Source organism: Scylla paramamosain, chromosome 30 (assembly GCF_035594125.1).
Source record: "Scylla paramamosain isolate STU-SP2022 chromosome 30, ASM3559412v1, whole genome shotgun sequence".
NCBI lineage: Eukaryota > Metazoa > Arthropoda > Malacostraca > Decapoda > Portunidae > Scylla > Scylla paramamosain.
Genome location: NC_087180.1, coordinates 7995928 through 8016614, shown reverse-complemented (window position 1 = coordinate 8016614; position 20687 = coordinate 7995928). Strand labels below are relative to the sequence as shown.

General features: G+C 43.7%; 1 pseudogene; it reads left to right on the top strand.

Annotated features, from left to right (window-relative positions):
* Positions 1-9375, top strand: part of LOC135116222 (zwei Ig domain protein zig-8-like) — a 103738-nt pseudogene extending 94363 nt beyond the window's left edge.
* The last annotated feature ends 11312 nt before the right edge of the window (positions 9376-20687 follow it).

Below are 20687 nucleotides of genomic sequence, written 5' to 3'. Positions count from 1 at the left end.
TAAAAAGAGACACGACACAGTTAAAAATGAAACACAAGGTCTATTGGTGCAGGTCAAACTAGAAGCCCCCAGAATGTAAGTACAGATGGAGATAAAAGGCAGCTCTATCGGTCCAGGTAGCGAGTCAATTGTGGGACGTTTTGGCCTTGCATGGACGGGCTATGGGTCGCTAAATGTGCCTGTGGAGCGTGACAGGTAACTCCATATCGGCGCGAATGTTCCCTTTTAACCATGATTGCAATTTTCCGCGTCATAACACAGAATCCATCCTCACTGGGCCTCCCCACACACACACACACACACACACACACACACACACACTTTACCTTACACACCATTCACGTTCATGACCTTCACCTCAACCTCCCCATGACACAATAAACCCACTAAACCTTCTTGTTCCACTTGTTCTTCTCCCTTATACTCTCCTTAGGACCACTGCCCGTCCCCTCGCCGCCCTCCTATGATCCTCTGTCCAAGCCTCGTCCCTTTTCTCTCCAAACACTGCGGTGGCTTTGATCTTCCTGACAGCACCGACTCCCTTCCTGCTCAGCTACAATCATTTGCATTCCGTTTGTGGAAGTTTCCTGTCAATTCGATAGGTGGTTTATTTTGTATTTTCTTAAGAAAATGGAGGTATAGAAAATGTTGTGTTGTGTGTGTGTGTGTGTGTGTGAGTTGTGTTGTGTTCTTGGAAGTCCTCAGTGGAGGGTAATAGAGTTTTTATTTTCTTTTCTTTTATCATCACCTTAGTGTTTGGCTAAATGTGCTGAGTTTTTTTTCCCCTTTTTTTTTTGCTATTATCATCTTTTCTTTCTTTGCTATTATCAAATTGCTCTCTGGAAAGTGATTGATCTGTTATGCTTTTCTTTCTTTTCTTGTGTGTCTTGTGGAAAGTAAAGCTTTTATTTTACTAATACTACTCTTTTTTCAACTTAACTTTTTTTTAATGAAAGGTGATGAAGATATTTGTCATTTTTATTAAATGTGTTTTATAATATCTCGTGATGTATGTATATTGCGTGCATTCCGAGTATTAGAAATAGAGTATTTGGACTCATTCGTGTAAAACATATATTTCAATCTTGCTTTTTTTTAATACTCAGTGAAATTATAACTGCTATTCTGGTATTGCTTTCCGCGTATCATTTTTCGCCTCTTTTTATTCCATTTCTGTTGTTTTCAAGTAAATATCCTCCCGTCGGGACTTTTATTCAGTTTTCTCTTGGAGAAGAATTCCTTCCTTCCTTTCTCCCTCAGCGGACGGGGAGGAGGTGACAGGAGAACAATGTACTGAGAAATGCAATCTGGAAAAGTAATTACAGTGGTGTTGGTGTTCGTGGTAGTGGTGGTGGTGGTGGTGGTGGTGGTGGTGGTGGTGGTGGTGCGTCAATGCGTGTATCTCTTCAGTTTTATGTGTATTTATATGTTTGTTTGTGCGAATTCACGTAAAAAAATAGTGTGTATGTGCTTATGTGCATGAAGATTAATGAACGTGTGCCTGTTTACAACTCCAGTGTGTGTGTGTGTGTGTGTGTGTGTGTGTGTGTGTGTGTGTGTGTGTGTGTGTGTGGTGAAATATTCTACACAAAACTCATTTCTTAAGTTTATATGTTTGCGTGCACAAGGAAAGTACATGTGCATCTGTGCGTGTGAGGTGGGCGTGTGCGTATGAGTCTGAGTACACATTCTGCCGTGCGTGTGCGTGTGCGCGTGTCTGGGGCGAAATAATGGGACAAAGGGGAGTGTGTGTGTGTGTGTGTGTGTGTGTGTGTGTGTGTGTGTGTGTGTGTGTGTGTGTGTAGGGAGAGTGATAGAGGGTAATTAAGGGGAGTGTTACAATATGGCGGAGGGGAGAATGGAGGAGGAGGAGGAGGAGGAGGAGGACGAGGAGGACGAGGAGGAGGAGGAGCTGGGACGAAGAAAAAAAACATTGGCGAGGGCAGACATATTAGGGCCATCAATAAGGAAATTCAATAGGTTCCCGCACACTATTCAACACGATAAGGGGTCTCGCTAACCCGCTATCTCGCCACTAAACCATTTACGCTGCCTTGCTGGGAGTCACTTCGGCTTTTGAACTTGGGATATTAGTGTGCTTTAATTTAATACTCAACCTGACCTGCCGCAACTAGGAGAGGACAAATACAGGATGCGAGGATTGACCGTCAACGTCAGAGACACGGGGAAAAAATCGCAACTTAATCTAATTTAATCTAATCTATTTTAACCTAACCTAACCTAATTTAATCTAATCTATTTCAACTTAACCTAGGCTAACAATCTATTTTTATTTAACCTAATCTAACGTAATCTAATTTATTTCAACTTGACCTAACCTAACATAATCTATTTTAACTGAACCTAAGTTAATCTAATCTATCCTAAACTAACGTAACTTAATCTAATTTATTTTTACCTAGCTTAATCTAATTTAATTTAACTTAACCTGAGCTAATCTGGCCTCACTTAGTCTAGCACAGAACAACAAACGATAACCTAATCTTATCCCAACCTCACCTGATCAAGCCTCGCAGAGAATAGCACACCATAACCTACCATAACCCAACATAATTACCCTTAGTTACTCATACCCCTTCCATTCTTAGACTGAGATAATAATCGCGCATATTAATACCCCATTTATCCGGTAATTGGCTTAGATACGGGGGAGGCAGGTGGGGAGACGGACCTTTATCTGATGTCACGGCGGGGTGTCACCTGAGCCAAGGCAGTAAAACACGCGGGAATGAGTCACGCTGATAACACCTGACTTACGACACGCAGGTACAGGAGGGCAAGCAGCAGTGCGTGACCTGACTTACGAATCCGCGGCGTTCGTTCGTTCAGGAAGAATCCAACAAACCTGGAATTATAAGGAGGCGTTCCAGTACCCTCCACCTCCTTCCATCACCTTCCACCTCCTTCCAGTGCCCTCCACATCCTTCCACTGCTTTCCAGTAACGCCCTGAAAACACGTAATTCCAGCGGACTTGACTCAATCACCAAATGAAGGTCACCTGGAACAGCACTCGCGGGAGGGATTAAAGAAAACGGGTCTCACGCCTTAACGCCAAACACGGGTTAAGGTTAAGAAAAGTCACGGCACACTTAGGGAGACGTACAAGAGTGAAACACGCTGGCGAGGAGTAACGCAGGAAGTGCGTGGCCTAACGGAAGCATCGCGTGACCTTCCAACACTGCTCTGTACTTAGATGTCTTTCTCCTCCTCCTCCTTCTCCTCCTCCTCCTCCTCTTCTCCTCCTCCTCTTATTCTTCTCCCTCCTTTCTTCTTTCTTTTTTTCCTTTTTTTCTGTTTTCTTCTTCTTCTTCTTCTTCTTCTTCTTCTTCTTCTTCCTCCTCCTCCTTCTCCTTCTCCTCCTCTTCCTCCTCCTCCTCCTCCTCCTCCTCGCTTTACTAAGGTTCTTTCTGGTTGTCTAACATTGGATAGAAGTGAAAACAAAAAGTGATAGCTCTTAATTAGATTTTTTATAAAGTTTTCTTGCATTATTTCCACACTGAATTTTTTTTTTTTTCTTTTCTGTAAGCCGTATTCAGAGGGAGCGGTGGATGAGGAGAAGCCTTCGTCTGTACTATTCTTATTTTGTCACTGTTTGTAAAGACCAACAGAGCTGCTACTATTTTGTTCTTTCCTCCTCCCTCTCCCCCTCCTCCTTCTCCTCCTCCTCCTCCTGCTCCTCCTTCTCCTTCTCCTCCTCCTCCTCCTCAGTAGACCAACAAAGGCTTCAGGCGGCCCTGTAATTGCTTCCTGTTAGGTTAAGGTCTTAGATTCTGTTCGGCGAAAACAGCGCCGCGTGATTCCCTGCCATGTCTTGAGGCCAGGCAAGACTCGAGGCAGGAAGTGGATGGCGTAGTTCACAGAAGGGTCATTTAATTATTAGGGGATTTAGTTACGTTGCCGTTTATATTTCAAGGACTTAAACGCGTGACTATTTCTTCGTCAGGGGATAATGCAAGATCACAGGGGCGGGCCGCGAGGAGTTTCATCGCGTTAATCCCACAAAGGCGAACACGGCAGCAGAAAAGTCAGGGTAAAGTTAAATTCTTGATGAGCGCACTCCGAAAAATCCAAGTTAAGTTCCTGATTAAACTCCCAAGAGCTTCAGACACAACTTTCACTGCCCTCAGCCTGTCAGCGACCATCGGAACACTGTGCGCGGGGGTGGCGACGAGTCTGAAGGATGTGCTGGAAGGGAAATGAAAAGCAGAGAACACTTAAAGCAATTCATGGAAGAGCGAACCTTAAGCGGATAGTGAAATGTTTCCTGAGTAATTATAAACGTCGATGTTAACTGGATGCTGGATAGTGGTTTATAAAAGAAAGTGAGAGTAGCAGCAAGTCCCTGCAGTAGGAGCGTCGTGTCACCTCCTTTACTGAGTCACTTCTGTCTCGTCGCAGGAAGATCAAACGCAGTTTGGGAATAGCCACGAGGAAAATTAGGTGACGCTGACGCTGACGCCGTGCACCGGGTCGGACTGTCATCTCTTTCATATTCACGTACGAGGCGCCGAGCAGCATGTCAGGGAAACAAACGGGTGTCCCACATAAGCCCTTGGAGTCAGGCGGCACCCGGGGATACATGACAAGACCCCGCGGCGAGATTTAGACGCGAATGAATCAAACTCTCATTTTCTTACCGAGGAAACTTGGTGGCCGGAGAGAACCTTTGCAGCGGCAAGATCGATGCCACAGGTTGCCTGGACGCCTGAGGCAGGACGGGGAGAGGTAATCAAAGAGGTGGCGGTCCCGACGGTATTTTGCCGCAGTGCGCACGACCTGGACGACCTACAGAAAGATTAAGACCTCCGGGACACGACCTGAAGCCTGTCTGTCCCCACCGAGCCCCGTCACGGTTGGAAATAAAAATGTAAAGGTAACGGCGTCTCTGCAACAAGGTGTGGAACGAGCAGGAGGGTGCGCGTGCTGCAATGGTTAGGGCTACTAGCAGAGGCTTGCCTCGCCTGAGCAGTGAGCGTTGTTGAACGAAGAGAAATTCAACTGCAGAGTCACCACCTCAAATGGGCAATGCGCAGCGAATCCTTAACTTTGTGACGTTTTCTTCACCTTCATAATTAACGTAGTCCTCACCCTTCGTTTGCGCCATTTTTCTCCCTATCAGCAGGTTAAAAATATCCTCCCCTCTCCATTAAAGGGAACAACCTCAGTGAATATTCAAACTGAGGGTAGCTCTTCCCTTGCACCTATAAGAAGCAGCACAAGACCCAGGCCGTTAGGCGCCCCGGTCAGATCACAGCCCCAGCCAAGCACACTCATCCAGGTGAACACTTAACACACCCTGACGTTCAGGCTCATCAACACCACCTCAGACTCGGAACTAGCTTTACTTGCGCCTCCTTCAGGTAACATCTACATAGTTACTATCGTCCAGCCGCCGCTTATGCACCGCGCCCTTCAGATAACCTCACAGGAGTCGTCTTTCCACCCTCAGGTACCACAACGGGGAGGTCGTGCACTACTCTGGCAAGAACGACATGGCGGTGCAGACGGCGGAGGGCACCTCGCGCCTCGGGGTGGTGGACGTGGGGCCCGAGCACTCTGGGAACTACACCTGTGTACCTGAGAACGCAGCCCCAGCCACCGTCACCGTCTACGTGCTCAGAGGTAAGGAGAGGAAGGGGAGAACGGTGAAGAGAGGGGAATGGACAGTAATGAAGAGAGAAGAGTAGGAACTAGGATGAAGAGGAGGAGGAGGAGAAAGAGAAGGAGGAGGAGATAGGAAGAGATAGTTAAAGGAAAGTGAAGAGGAAGGGAAGGGAGTGAGGGAAGGAGAAAAGGAAAGAGCAGGGTGGAACAAAAGTATAAGGGGAGATAATTGGAGAAGTTATTATATGTCCCGGTAAGCGTTGAGTTCAAACGAAGTGAGAGAGAGAGAGAGAGAGAGAGAGAGAGAGAGAGAGAGAGAGAGAGAGAGAGAGAGAGAGAGAGAGAGAGAGAGAGAGAGAGAGAGAGAGAGAGAATGGAACAATTCATTTGAGAGAAAATTTGATTGCGGAAGACCGGGAAAGCTGAGTGGGTGACTGAGGAAGGCGAAAAAAAGGGATCAAAAGATTATAATTCTTCAATAGGTCATTATGAAACGCATAAATTTGCTCCTTTTTGGGTAGAAAATCTTTGTCCAATCTCACTCTTCGAACCCTTTCCTTTTATTTTCCTGAAAGTAATACTGTACCTAAGTTTCTCTCTCTCTCTCTCTCTCTCTCTCTCTCTCTCTCTCTCTCTCTCTCTCTCTCTCTCTCTCTCTCTCTCTCTCTCTCTCTCTCTCATTTAATGTATTGTTCTCCTATTTTCTGCTTCATAATAATTTTTTGTTCAGTTATTTATTTTCTAATGCCTCATTCATCTATTTATTTCACTTCCTGCTTCCACTCAGTGTTTGTATAATCCAGCACATTTTATTCACTTCTTCCCGCTCCCTTTCCCATTGTTCTTTTCCTTCTCTTCTCTTATCTTTTATTTATGTTCTTTCTTCTCTCTCTTATGCTAATGTAATTCTCTTCCTTCTTATTGGTTTCCTTAGTGTTCCTCATAATATTTTGTTCTTAATCTCATTTCTCCTCGTGTTTTTTTTTTTTACTCTTTTCCATTTGCATTCATTTCCATATTTCATTCTAAGTTTTCGTTTTTATTGCCTTCGTTCTCACTGTTCTGCATCATCTTTCTCATTCTCTCATTCGTCTTGACTTTCCTCACTTATCTCTCGTCTATTCTTTTTCTTGGAATTCCTTTTCATCCATCTTTCTATTTTTCTTCTTGTGATATATATATTTCTTTTATTCATTCCAATCTTGGTCTCTTCTCCTCTTTTTCTTCCACATCCATCTTCTTTTCTCCTTTTTTCTACATCTTCACTGCATCATTTTCCTTCGCTTTTCTTTCCTTTCACATTTCTCCTCGTACATATTTTCTCGTGCGTTATCTTTTGTTTTTTTCTTCTTTTCATTCACATTTTTTTACTCTATTTTCCCTTCTTGCATCCCACATTCCGGCCATGTTCCTTCCTCTCTCCTTATATGCATATTTTTCTCTTTTGTTTCCCTTACATATCCTTCCAATATCGTCTTCACTTTCATTTTTCATCCTCATCGTCGTCTTTTTCCATCCATCTTTTTCTTTCTTCTTTAACTTGACATGCCTCCTCCTTCTCCTCCTCTTCCTCCTCCTCCTACTGCTCCACTTTTCTTTTTCTTTTTTTTCTCTCATTCCTCCTCTTTAACCTCACCCTCCTCTACCTCCTAGCTCTCCTCCTACATCACAATCCCTGATTCTTCTTTCCTTCTTCCTTTATTCTATATTCGTTATTCTACTTTCGTTTATTTTTCTCTCTATTTTTTTTTCGCTTATGCTATTGTCCCTTTTGTTGTTGTTGTTGTTGTCGCTGTCGTCGTCGTCGTCGTCGTTGTTGTTGCTGTTGTTGCTGCTGCTGTTGTTGTTGTTGTTGTTGTTGTTGTTGTTGTTGGTGGTGGTGGTGGTGGTGGTGGTGGTGGTGGTGGTGGTGGTGGTGGTGGTGGTGGTGGTGGTTGGTGGTGGCGGTGGTGGTGGTGGTATTGCCGCCGCTGTTCATCATAAGAACATAAGAACATCAGGAGATAAGGGACGTTGCATGAAACCGTCAGGTCTAAACACACGTAGCATTCCTTGTCATTATCATCATCAACACAATTTTCTACTCCCTCTTCCTCCTACTCATTTTCACAATTTTCTTCTCGCTTTCCTTCTTCCATACCCTTTCCCGCATCCCTTCCATACTCATCGTGACCCATGTTCTCGCCGGCTTCCTTCGCCCCACACACAAAGGTCTGTCGTTGTGTTGCGGTCACTCCATTATAGTTACCAGCAAGCTCGTTGATGGCCCGAGGCTGTACCTATGACCAGGGCGCACCATCTCTCTCTACCTTGTGGCGTGTGTCTCCTATTTTCCTGCCAGTGTATTGCTGTATCCCTTGTTCAGCCTCGTTGCCCTTCGTTATTCCCTCCCTTTCTCCTGCGTAGAATATGTATGTCCGGGCGCCCGTGTAATAATAATAATAATAATAAACGGTTTATTATTTAGGCAGTTAACAAACTGAAAATGTACATAGGGGGTGGGGAAAAACTTAACATTAATTCTAAAGGTAAGTCTAATCTAGGAGGGAAAATACTATTGATTGATGGCTCGCACCATGGTGGGAATCGCAGAGTCTGTACCGGTCCGTGTGTGTGTGTGTGTGTGTGTGTGTGTGTGTGTGTGTGTGTGTGTGTGTGTGTGTGTGTGTGTGTGTGTGTGTGTGCATTTGTGTCTGTTTGCACCTGTAAACACATGTGAAAGCGTATATACATGTGTGCTTGTGTGTATGAAAGTGTGTGTACATAAGAATACGTTGGTACACATAATTAATACGCGTGTAGCAAGAAACACACGTAAGGAAACACTGTACAAATATTATTTTTCATCCTCCTCTTCCTCCTCTTACTTCTGCCTTCCCTCGCTCCCACTAGCCCAAGTGTATCCCCCTTCCTCCTCCCTCCACACCCACCCACACACACACACACACACACACACACACACACTGGCACACCCTCCCTAACCCCGCCATCCCGTGTCTCCCCCAGCAGGAGAACACCCCGCTGCCATGCAAAGAGGCGAGAGCTCTACCGCAGTGCCACGAGTCTCCTTCCTCATCCTCCTCGCCGTCTGCTCCGTGCTCATCGTCCTCGCCAGATGATGAGGTTCCCCGCCACCCAACACCAAAGACAAGAAAGACGACGACAACAACCTCGCGGCCTGAGAAGGAGGGTCGTTTTCTCTGCGTCTGTCTGTTTGTTTGTCTGTCTATTCGCCTCTGATGGGGACAAACAGACGTCTCTCGAAGGTGATGAAAAGGCGTGAGGGTAGTACAGCGTTGGCGTGTGTGTGTGTATGTGTGTGTGTGTGTGTGTGTGTGTGTGTGTGTGTGTGTGTGTGTGTGTGTGTGTGTGTGTGTGTGTGGACTATTGGTGAGTGACTGCCGGCAAGGTGACTGACTCTATTCCATGTTATTCACGTTGCTTACTGGTTGGCAAATTGACTCACAGTTTAACGGACTCGACTCATTACAGTGTTGGTGCAAGATGCCTGACTGACTGAATGACTGACTTATTGACTGAATGACTGACTTATTGACTGAATGACTGACTTATTGACTGAATGACTCAATGACTGACTGACTGATTGATTAACGGACAGACTGAAAGGAATGTGTAGCCATTGGATCTGCTCCTTATTATTATCTTAGGTGGCTGTGTTAGCTGGCTGGCTAATGGATGGATGGATGGATGGGTGAGTGGATGAATGGATGAATGGATGGATGGATGGATGGGTGAGTGGGTGGGTGGGTGGGTGGGTGGGTGGGTGGGTGGATGGATGGATGGATGGATGGATGAATGGATGGGTGGATGTGGGGTTTACTCCTTGACTATACACTACAGGGGATGTCAGAAGGACTCGGTTGCCAGCGGAAGTAAAGACTGTCTTTGTCTGTGTCTCAACATCGTCTCTACACGTGCCTGTCTGGATGTATGTATTTACTAATGCCTCTCTGTCTACCTGGCTGGTTGAATGGAAGGTTGGTCACTGGCTCACTGGCTAGTTGGCTGGCCACCCTACTTGCTAACTAAATTTATGGATTGTTAGTCGATCGCTTAATTGCATGCGTGGCTCTCAGGATGGATGGCCGGTGGTTTAGGAATTTGGTTTGATAGCTGAGTGACAAGCTGGCAAAACCTGGCTGGCTGTCTGACGGACTGATAAACTGACCCTTGACGAGCCAACCGGCGGAACGAAAGAACATTTAGCTTTGAGCCGGAACGCACCAATGGGAGGCCTTACCGGTGACCGCACAGCCGAATGAACTGTGACAGGATGGTCGATGAAGCACCACGCCTGCGTGGCAAAATTAATTAATCATTGGGGGGAAAGCACGACGCCAGGCGGGTAGGCAGCACGCACACTAATCAATCAGCGTGACTCACATCTTTGGAAAACCACACCCAATGTTAAAGGTTCAATACTATGCTGCCTATTAGCTTAGCCACCCGTAGCACCCATGGTCTGTGTTCCAAGAATCAGAAAACGGGATTTGGTGGTGCAAACAAAGTTACAATTGGACAGTGAGGGTAACGGCTCGACCAATTAAAGGCTCGGCACTCCCGCTGTGCTTGTCAGCCTGCCAATCAGCGATGGCGACGTCATCCAATTAGTTGTGTCCAGGTAGCGCGGTGATTGGTCAAGCCGCGCCAGGTGCCACTCAAGGCTGGACACTGACGCCACAGAACTTCCCAGAATGAATTCATTACCTCATTAGGAGGACACAAAGACAGACGGACAGACAGACAAGCAGGCAGAGATAGACAACGAAACGAAGCGACAGCCAGACTGACGGACAGACGGAGAACCAGGCCAAGCAAATCACCAACCAAGAAATATGAAAAACATTCTTGCATATCTTTACACACACACACACACACACACACACACACACACAACACATATATAAATAAATATACAGGCAGAACATATAAACAAAACAATCGTGTACTTTTCACCACACACACACACACACACACACACACACACACACACACACACACCGTATAGTGTAGTGGTTAGGACGCTCGGCTCACAAGAAGGTCCGGGTTCGAGTTCCTGGAGCGGTGAAGCAAATGGGCGAGCCTCTTATTAATGTGTAGCCGCTGTTCACTCAGCAGCAAATAGGTAAGTGATGTAACCCGCGGGATTGTGACCTCGCTGTCTCGGTGTGTGGTGTGTAAGTGGTCTCAGTCCTACCCAAAGATCGGTCAGTACGAGCTCTCAGTTCTTTCTGTAGTTGGATGACAAGCAGACGACCGTAGGTGAACGACACGCACACACACACACACACACAAACCAGGTAATAGGTACTTTAAGCTTTAAGCTGCGAAGCAACTTAAAGGACCTTCCCCCAGCGGCTGTGGGGTTCTAATTTTTAGACGCGTCGCAGATCTGGTCATAGGGAGCCCACCTGCACACGCCACGCCAAGTGTCGCGCCGCCGTGATGGTTGCGGCGAGTGACATGTTGCTATAAATGACTGTCTTTTCAATATGTGGAGGTTTATCTGTATCCTGATCACACTATCGTATCCGCGAGAGTTTTCCGTACTTAATGTAATAATATATTTCAGCATTCAATGATTAACTGTTGAAAACAGCGAATATAAATAAAACATGGTATGATTTTTTTTTAACATCTTCACAATTCAACTCGTCATAATACCATTTTATTTCTTGTTTCGTCATATTTTTACAATATACCTTGATTTTACAGTCACTGCTGAATCTGATGGTCTCAACCAAAATTGGCTATCCCGTATACGAAGTGAGTTACGGAAAATAATTCGCACATTATGCACGCTCGAGCTCGATCTGTAGTGATGAGGTGATAGTTGCGAGAGTTGGGAGGCAGAACCTTCGCTCACATGCCGATAAATCGAAGTATGCAAAATACGGCAAAACGGTGAGTCTGACGAAGAAATGTCATAAAATAAGAAAGATGTGCCGTCAGAAACTGCTTGAATGGAGGTGTTTTCGAGACTGAAATTGCAATTTTCATATGCGATGGACACCAAAAGATGCTCCTGGCCCAATCATCGTTGTACCCTCCAGTGGCCAGGCGGAGCGATGAGTTGTAGAGACGAGCAGTAACAAAATTGGAACTTCCTCGCTCCGCTCGTGAAATAAATAAATCTACAAGCGGAACATATAAACACAAAACAATCGTGTACTTTTCACCACACACACACACAAAAAAAACAAAATAAATAAATAAATAAACAAATAGATAAATAAATATAAATAAATCCCGACTCGTAAGACACAAGAGCCATAAATTCAATAATGAAGAGCGGAACCTAAACACCTGAGGCTCCTGCCCTTCTCCGCTGCCTGACACCTCCACACAGCAGCGCCTCCATCAGCGTCGCCACAAGCGAAAGAAAACTCATAAATTTTATACCAGAATTAATGCTTTCAAGAGTATCCCCGGAGAGAGAGAGAGAGAGAGAGAGAGAGAGAGAGAGAGAGAGAGAGAGACGAACGGATATATCGACAGAAAAGACAGAATGACATGCAGACAGGCAGACAGACGGACGGACAACACAAACATACAGAGAAAAAGGCCGGTAATCACACACACACACACACACACACACACACACACACACACACTGAAAGTACGGGGCCGACCAGACAAGAGAGGAATGGAATAAAGGAAGATAAATGTAGAAAAAGAGTGAAAGAGGAATAAAGACACAAAGAGGATTTATGAACAGACAGACAAATTTATGTCCTAAAAAATGGAAAAAAGGATGAAATGCTTTGTGCAGAAACCGTATAACCAAGTCCGTCAAAAGGATTCAACTCTTCAATAAAAACGAAAAAAAAAGACTAAAAAAATGTCATGTAAATATTGCCATAACGACGATAAAGGCTCTGTTCCCTTGCACTCATATCAGATTGACAGGATCTGATGGAAGCTGCCAGACCGTTTCTCGTATATGTATTTATGTACACGTGCCGGGTTGCATTATGGCAAATCCAGAGAGACGTGACTCTTTAATGTTTTGCTTGCCGTGTCGTGAAGCCTCGATACTGCTTCGGAAAATGTATAAAAAAATGCTTCACCGGGTCCAGGGACGAAGTATTTATTGAGGGGACGACATTTTGAAGCCTATCACTCGTCTCTGCATTATATATATATTTTTTTTTTCTCTCAATGTACATAGTGTGAAGTTGCATTTTATACTCTGTACAAGGCGATGCCGGAACGCGTGTGTACTCCATTGTGTGTTCCGCGGGGGAGAAACTAAAACCTGAACTATACACGTAACTCACCCAATTCCCACGTATCCCCCCCTCCTCTCTCCCCCCCCCCAAAAGAAGCGGCCGTTGTATATATTGTAGCAAGAATATTACTCTGTGTTCTCATATAGAATAGAGTGTACGTCACGGTTTTCTATTGCGTTTTTATTTTCACTTGGATCACCACCTTTTATATCACACGTCACTCACATACTGCGATTTGTTGTTTTTTATCACCTTTATCACATTCCACATCACTGATACACTCCTTATTTATTTATTTATTTTTTTTTATCTCTCTTGGATTGCTACCTTTTACATTCTACACTACTCACACACGCTTCTTTATGTTGGTCTTATCATCTTTATCACTGACTTTTATGTTGCACGTAATTCACATATTTAGTTTTTTTCTTTATTTTTTTTTTCTTGCACGGACCATCTTTTACCTCCTGCAACACTCATATTCCGTTTTCTTCCTAATTTCTCACTTAAATCACTACTTTTTTTTTACATTCTACTATATCATTTACCTCTGTTGTTTTTTTCACCTTGTTTTTTTTTATTTTATAAATTCACGTACGCGGTTTTTCTTTTTTTTTCCTTTTTTTTTATTTGGCTCACAGACTTTCACTCTCCACAAATTCACTTCGTGTTTTTATTTATTTATTTATTTTTTTCACTTTGATCAACAACTTTTATAACTCACAACTTCACTCACACAAAACGTTTTCTTACCAAATTTCCTTTTAAAACCACATCGTCATTGCCTTCCATCATTTTCTACGTTACGACCCAGGGCATTTTCTCTATTTACTCACCCACATTTGAAGCTTATCTGGGTTTTCTGCATTATTTTTCTTGACTCTGTAGGTAAAAGGTATACAATTAAGGCGATAAGGTGGTATATGATTAGTGTTCTCAGCTACCCTCCCCCACCCAAAGAATGCTGTTTCGTAGTTCCAAGACAAATATTAGTGTGTTATTTGTCTATGTGATCAATCAATGGAATAAAATGTATTTTTAGAAGTATCTGCTTTTAATTCAAATCCTTAATGTGTGAATGTATTGATGACAAAATGTAAAATATTCCAGACCTGGAAGGATGTGACTGGAAATGCCGAGTGTCTCTTTGCCTCATGTTAATCTTCTTTGATGAGACTTTAAAATATAAGATAAAAAAAAAAAAAATGGCCCATACAAACCCTGAGTGCATGAATATGTTGATAAATATGTAAATAAATTCCACGTCAGATAAGATGCGTGACTGGAAATGCCGATTTACTCTTTGCCTCATGCTAATCTTCTTTGATGTGACTTTGAAATATATCACAGTAAAAAAAGTGGTTCATAAATCGACACGGTATTAGAAGCGCGTTGGACTTGGAGGATCAAGGCAAAATTTTACATGAAGCCGAAGAGCAAAGCATCCCGGCTGGGCTCGACGCGAAGGACGTGACCTCCGCTGCTGCAGTGATGGTAAGTAAGACTCGCGTGAAAATCTTAATTACATCCATGAGACCTCTATGAATATTTTGGTGCTGCGATTGCCTGCCCAAAATGCAAATCACCTCATTCCCTCCCGAAAACTGAGAGGTCAGAGGTATGATAAAAATCTTAGTCCTTACTTTGTCATTTTTTTCTAACACCACACGCGTGAAAAGTCAAATATTCCTCTGAGCCACATTGCAGGTAATTAGAAAAAAAGAAAGTGTATGTGTTTGAAACGACGGTATTTCTAATTAAGTAAATGAACCTAATAGGGCAATACACTCGCCTGCTTCTTCCTATTGTACTGTGGCGTGAGTGTGTGGTGCACCGGGATGGTATTAAAGTGTGTGTGTGTGTGTGTGTGTGTGTGTGTGTGTGTGTGTGTGTGTGTGTGTGTGTGTGTGTGTGTGTGTGTGTGTGTGTGTGTGTGTGTGTGTGTGTGTGTGTGTGTGTGTGTGTGTGTGTGTGTGTGTGTGTGTGTGTGTGTGTGTGTGTGTGTGTGTGTGTGTGTGTGTGTGTGTGTGTGTGTGTGTGTGTGTTGGTAAAACGAGTAGATATTTAAGGAGAGTCACGCACTGCTCTCTCCTCAACACGGTGAAGTAAATCATTCATGCCGGCAACTGTAATGAAGTGATACTATTCTTGTACATACCCTGGCACGTCTTCACTCACCACCCACTCCCACTTCAACAAAACCATATGTTCCAACCTACCACATCACCACTTAACACTTCACATCCACTCTCCACCAATACACCTCACTCACCACGTACGTAACCTACCTCCCCATTACACCACCACTTCACATTCACCTCACCACTCACTTACACAATCCTTCACCACACCACCAAGCTACACCCTAACCCTCACTAACTCACCACATTTCCCTCACCTTTGCCTTCACCACTACGGGCACCACACCCTCCAGTCGGTCGTCACCATTTCCCTCGCCCTCAGCACACTTGGCCTCCCCCCCGCCGCGTCCCCGCCACTCTTCACGATGGTTCAGAGTGCCGTGGAGCAGACGCATAAAGCCTTCGCCATAGTCATTAGGAGGAGGGATAAAAGAGGACAGCCCGGCATGATGAGAATCCTGGTGAAGCGAAGAGGAGAGCTAGGCAAGGCAAGGCAAGGCACGGCAAGGCAAGACCAGGCAAGCTAGAGAAACAGAGCATGGCAGAGGACGGCAACGTAAGGTAGAGTAAAGCAAGGCAGGGCAAAGCAAAGCAAGGCAAGGCAAAGGAAGGCAAGGCAAAGGAAGGCAAGGCAAGGCAAGGCAGGACAAGCCAAGACAAGGCAAGGCAAGGCAAGGCAAGGCAAGGCAAGGCAAGGCAAGACAGGAGAAACCAAGGCAAGGCAAGGCAAGGCAAGGCAAGGCAAGGCAGGTTAAGACAAGGTAAGGCAATGCAAGGCAAGGCAAGGCAAGGTATGGCAAGGCAAGGCGAGGCAAGACAAGGCAGAGCAAGGCAAGGCAGGGCAAAGCAAAGCAAAGCAAGGAAAAGCAAGGAAAAGCAAGGCAAGGCAAGGCAGGGCAAGGCTGAGAGTTGCCGTCCATCCAAGCAGAGAAAGAAGGGAAGAAATTAGATATATTGAGAGTGAAATAAAAAATAAAGAGAGAGAGGAAAGCCTTGTGTATATGTATGTATGTATGTATGCATCATCCCATAAGCCTTTCCACGTACATAACCTTCACGTCTTTCATTTGCACGGCTTCGCGCTTCATCTCTTCTTTTCTTTTTTTCTTTTTTATACCATTCTCTTTCTCTTTCCTTTACTTTCATCTCATTTTCCTTTCTTTGCTGCAGACCCTAATTTTTCAGCCCATTTCACAAATTTCCTCCTCCCTTACCTTTTCCTGCTCCTCCCCCTCTTCCTCCTCCTCTCCTCCTCCTCTGTTCCTTACCGCCCTCCATCCCGTTGCCTTCCTCCTCCGCCCTTCCGCCGCCAACCTCAACACTCCTTCCGCTTCCTATCAGTTGCATCTTCTCGGGTTAAAAATTTTCCACACTTAATTAATTATGTGTCGAAGTGTTTTGAAGTCCTCTCTCTCTCTCTCTCTCTCCTCTCTCCTCTCCTCCTCTCTCTCTCTCCTCTCTCTCTCTCATCTCTCTCTCTCTCCTCTCTCTCTCTCCTCTCTCTCTCTCTCTCTCTCTCTCTCCTCTCTCTCTCTCTCTCAACAGCGTCCTCTGCATTCCGGCAAAGAGCACTCGGTTATGTTTAGGATGTCCAAGCATCAAACAGGAATGCCACGAGAGAGAGAGAGAGAGAGAGAGAGAGAGAGAGAGGGAGAGAGAGAGAGAGAGAGAGAGAGAGAGAGAGAGAGAGAGAGAGAGAGAGAGAGAGAGAGAGAGAGAGAGAGAGAGAGAGAGAGAGTGAGAGAGAGAGAGAGAGAGAATTATTCCTTTCCTTGTGTGAAAAAAGCTACCAGTATGATTTTGAGAGCGTGAAATAAAAAAAATAAATAAATAAATAGAAACACAGAAAACTATGTTAATATTTCCAACACACACACACACACACACTCAACAACACACACACACACACACACACACACACACACAGCACACACACACACACACGAGAGCCTTGTCTGCCATCCACGTACTCAACGCTCACACAGGTTTGCCTAATGCACGTCCTCCACAGAATCCATAGTTATGAAGGGCCCGCAGCACCAAGACAGCCTAGGCAGCCAGCGTAGTGGTCCTGCAGCGCCACTTGGAATATATCTTGAGTACCGGCATGTTATCCCATCTATTCTGTGTTTCTATCTAACTTATCCTAACTTAACCTAACCTAACCTAACCTTACCTATCTTATTTATTCATCTTACTACTCTGAACCTATCTGTCTTTCTTTCTATAATATATATATATATATATATATATATATATATATATATATATATATATATATATATATATATATATATATATACTATATATATATATATATATATATATATATATATATATATATATATATATATATATATATATATATATACACTTATATATATATATATATATATATATCTATCTATCCACTTAATCTATCTATTCTATATATCCATCTAACCTATCCTTATATAATCCATCTGTCTTATCTCCCTAACCTCAGTTCTCTCTCCATCTGTGCTTTCATCTACCGAACCTAACCTACCTATTCATTCATTTATTTTATGTACTTACCAACCTAACCCATCAATCCATCTTTATTTATTTTTTTATTTTATGTGTCTATCTATCCATGTATATGGCTATATATCGATTAATTAATATATCTACTATGTATCTATTCACCTATGTATTTTTTTATATAAATTTGTCACTCTATTTGTCTATATATATATTTACATTTATCAGTCTCTATATGTCTACAGTATCAATACCCAACTATATTTTTATCTAATTATTAACATATCTATCTATAAATTCTAGTATATATAATCTATGAATATGTATCTATCTCTATCTATCTGTCTATCCATCCATCCATCCCTGGCTCAAGTCCTTGTTAGCCTCACACCTGCAAACTCTTCCTCAAACTCGCAAAGTGAAGCAAAAGTAAATAAACTAAAATATAACTTCTGCCCGATAAGACTCGGTGAGAAACTAAATGTATCGAGCAAATCTCTGACAATATATTTCGAAGGTGAATCTCAAGCAAGACACTTCCTATCTCGCCTCACTCCTCCTCCTCCTTCCCTGCGAGGCAAACTGGATCGGCTTTTATGTATCTTTTGCGAGCCAAGAAACGACAATCATATTAGAAACACATGCAAATACCCAAAAGCTACGGAGATAAATACGTGCTCTTTACTAGTCCATTCCTTCTTCCAATCTAGTTTTGTGTTCCTTCATTCTTTCTTGCCTCCGGTCTTAACGTGTTTTTTTTTTTTTATCCTCCTCTTCATGTAAGTTTTTGCGCCATTCCTCTTCCTACACTTGTTCCTTCGTCTATCAAGATAACTTTTTGTCTGCTTATCCTTTCCTGCCTCCGGTCTTAAGTTGTTCTTTTATCCTTCTTTTCATGTCAGTCCTTACGTCTTCCCTTTCCTTCACTTACTCCATTCATTATTCCACTCTTTCGCGAATCAATCTAACTCACTGTCTATTCATCTTTTCTTGCCTCATTTTTTACGTACGTTCTTCTATTCTCTCCGCAATAGTCCTCACTTCCTTTCCCTAGTCTTGTTGCATTTTTTCGTGTAATAATCTTTCTATCCATCCCTCCTCATATTCATCTCTCTATCGTCTTGTCTCAGGTCTTACATAGGGCCGTATTACTAAATTATCTGCATCATTACCACAACTGTTTTCAAAGAACTTAGAGATAACTACACATGTTTAAGTCTTCGAGATAATTAACGAGTTTTCGTATGTTTTCCTCATTGTCAGGGCAGAATCTTAGTCCAACTATCACTATAGCCATCAAAACATCCTTAAAACAAAAAACCCAACTACCTTTCATTACAGTCTGTAAAAAGGAATTATGCCAAGACACAGAAAAAAAAAAAGTAGGAAAGATGAACCATTGTACTTGTCCCCTCCTATCCCTGAAGATCCTTCCCTTCTCTTTCCTTCCTTCCTTCCTTCCTTCCTTCCTTCCTTTCTTCCTTCCTTCCTTCACTTCCTTCCATTCTTTCATATACATACTCCTGCAGGATCATAAAAGTTGACTTATGGCACTTTCATGCCCTCACTTGTCACAGCGGGAGGTCAGCCGTCCCTCGTCTCTCGCGGCGACGGTTCAGCGAAAAACTCCTCCATTAATGTAACCGTAGCCGAGGTTCCTCCGCCGATATGTGACGTTTCTCATTTCCGTTTGGTGAGGAGCAGAGACAAGGAAGAGCGGCCAAGGATAAGAAAATTGGGGTAGGGGAAAGGAAACACTAGATTATCAACGAGAGAGAGAGAGAGAGAGAGAGAGAGAGAGAGAGAGAGAGAGAGAGAGAGAGAGAGAGAGAGAGAGAGAGAGAGAGAGAGAGAGAGAGAGAGAGAGAGAGTGGACTACACAAGGCCTAAACTACTCGTACAATCTCGCCGTCCTGTCTCAGTATCTATATTTGTCTAGTTTTTATTTTATTTGTTTATTTATCTTTTTTTTTTGTGAGTGTGTGTCTGTGTGTGTGTGTGTGTATGTGTGTGTGTTTATTCGTGCCGAGTCACTGTGCACGCTGGTGAGGAGTTGGCGGAGACTTGGGCGTGGGGCGAGACAAAGGAGTGAAAAGCATGCGTGCACAAAGAAGGCACTGAGAAGGCTCTTGGAGAAAAAAAAAAAAAGAAAAGCGACTGCAGGGAGGAGCGGCTGGCGGGATGCACAGTAGAGGGAGGGAGGCGAGAGGTAGAGGGTGGAGGGTGGAGGGTCGAGGGTAGAGGGTGGCAAGACTCCGTGCAATGCTTGGAAAAAAATATATTTAAAAGTATACTAAATTCTTGGTGGGTGTATGAAAAAAAATAGCAACAAAAAGCAAAACTCTCTCTCTCTCTCTCTCTCTCTCTCTCTCTCTCTCTCTCTCTCTCTCTCTCTCTCTCTCTCTCTCTCTCTCTCTCTCTCTCTCTCTCTCTCTCTCTCTCTCTGCACACTATCTTATCTTTCTCTTCACACTTTATTTTATCGTTCTCTCTTCTTTATGGTATTCTTTCACTTTTCTCTTAGTTTCTCACCTTCCAGCCCACGACTCTCTCTCTCTCTCTCTCTCTCTCTCTCTCTCTCTCTCTCTCTCTCTCTCTCTCTCTCTCTCTCTCTCTCTCTCTCTCTCTCTCTCTCTCTCTCTCTCATCTTTGGCTCATCTTTCGCCAGGAGTAGGTAAAGTTTACGGCTGCTCTCGCCTCCTTCCTGACCTCAGCACTTAGGAGAGATCCCGCAGGAAGCCTTAAAATACAGGATTCGCGACAATCCAACATGCATTAGGACGATTGAATTCCATTCTTGACCGCCTTTCACGAGGGAAACTTTTCAGTAACTTTGGAACTCCGCTACATACTACTTCTAACTTTTCTCCCATTTTTTTCCGCCCCGTCTTTGTTGTCACGTGTTGCGATGGACGACTGGAAAAATTGTGCCCTAGTGCTGGTTAGTGTAGTTAAGGAAGACCAGTGAAGTTGGAACGTTTCTAAGTATCGCGTTTAATAGTCCAGGAAATGATGGACAGGAGAAAAAGACTGTCATTTGTTTTAATTATTTCTGTAATTTATTGCTATGTAGTTGGCTTAGAACATAAGAACATAAGAAAATAGGGGAAGCTGCAAGAGGCTGTCAGACCTACACGTGGCAGTCACTGTATGAAACATACCTAC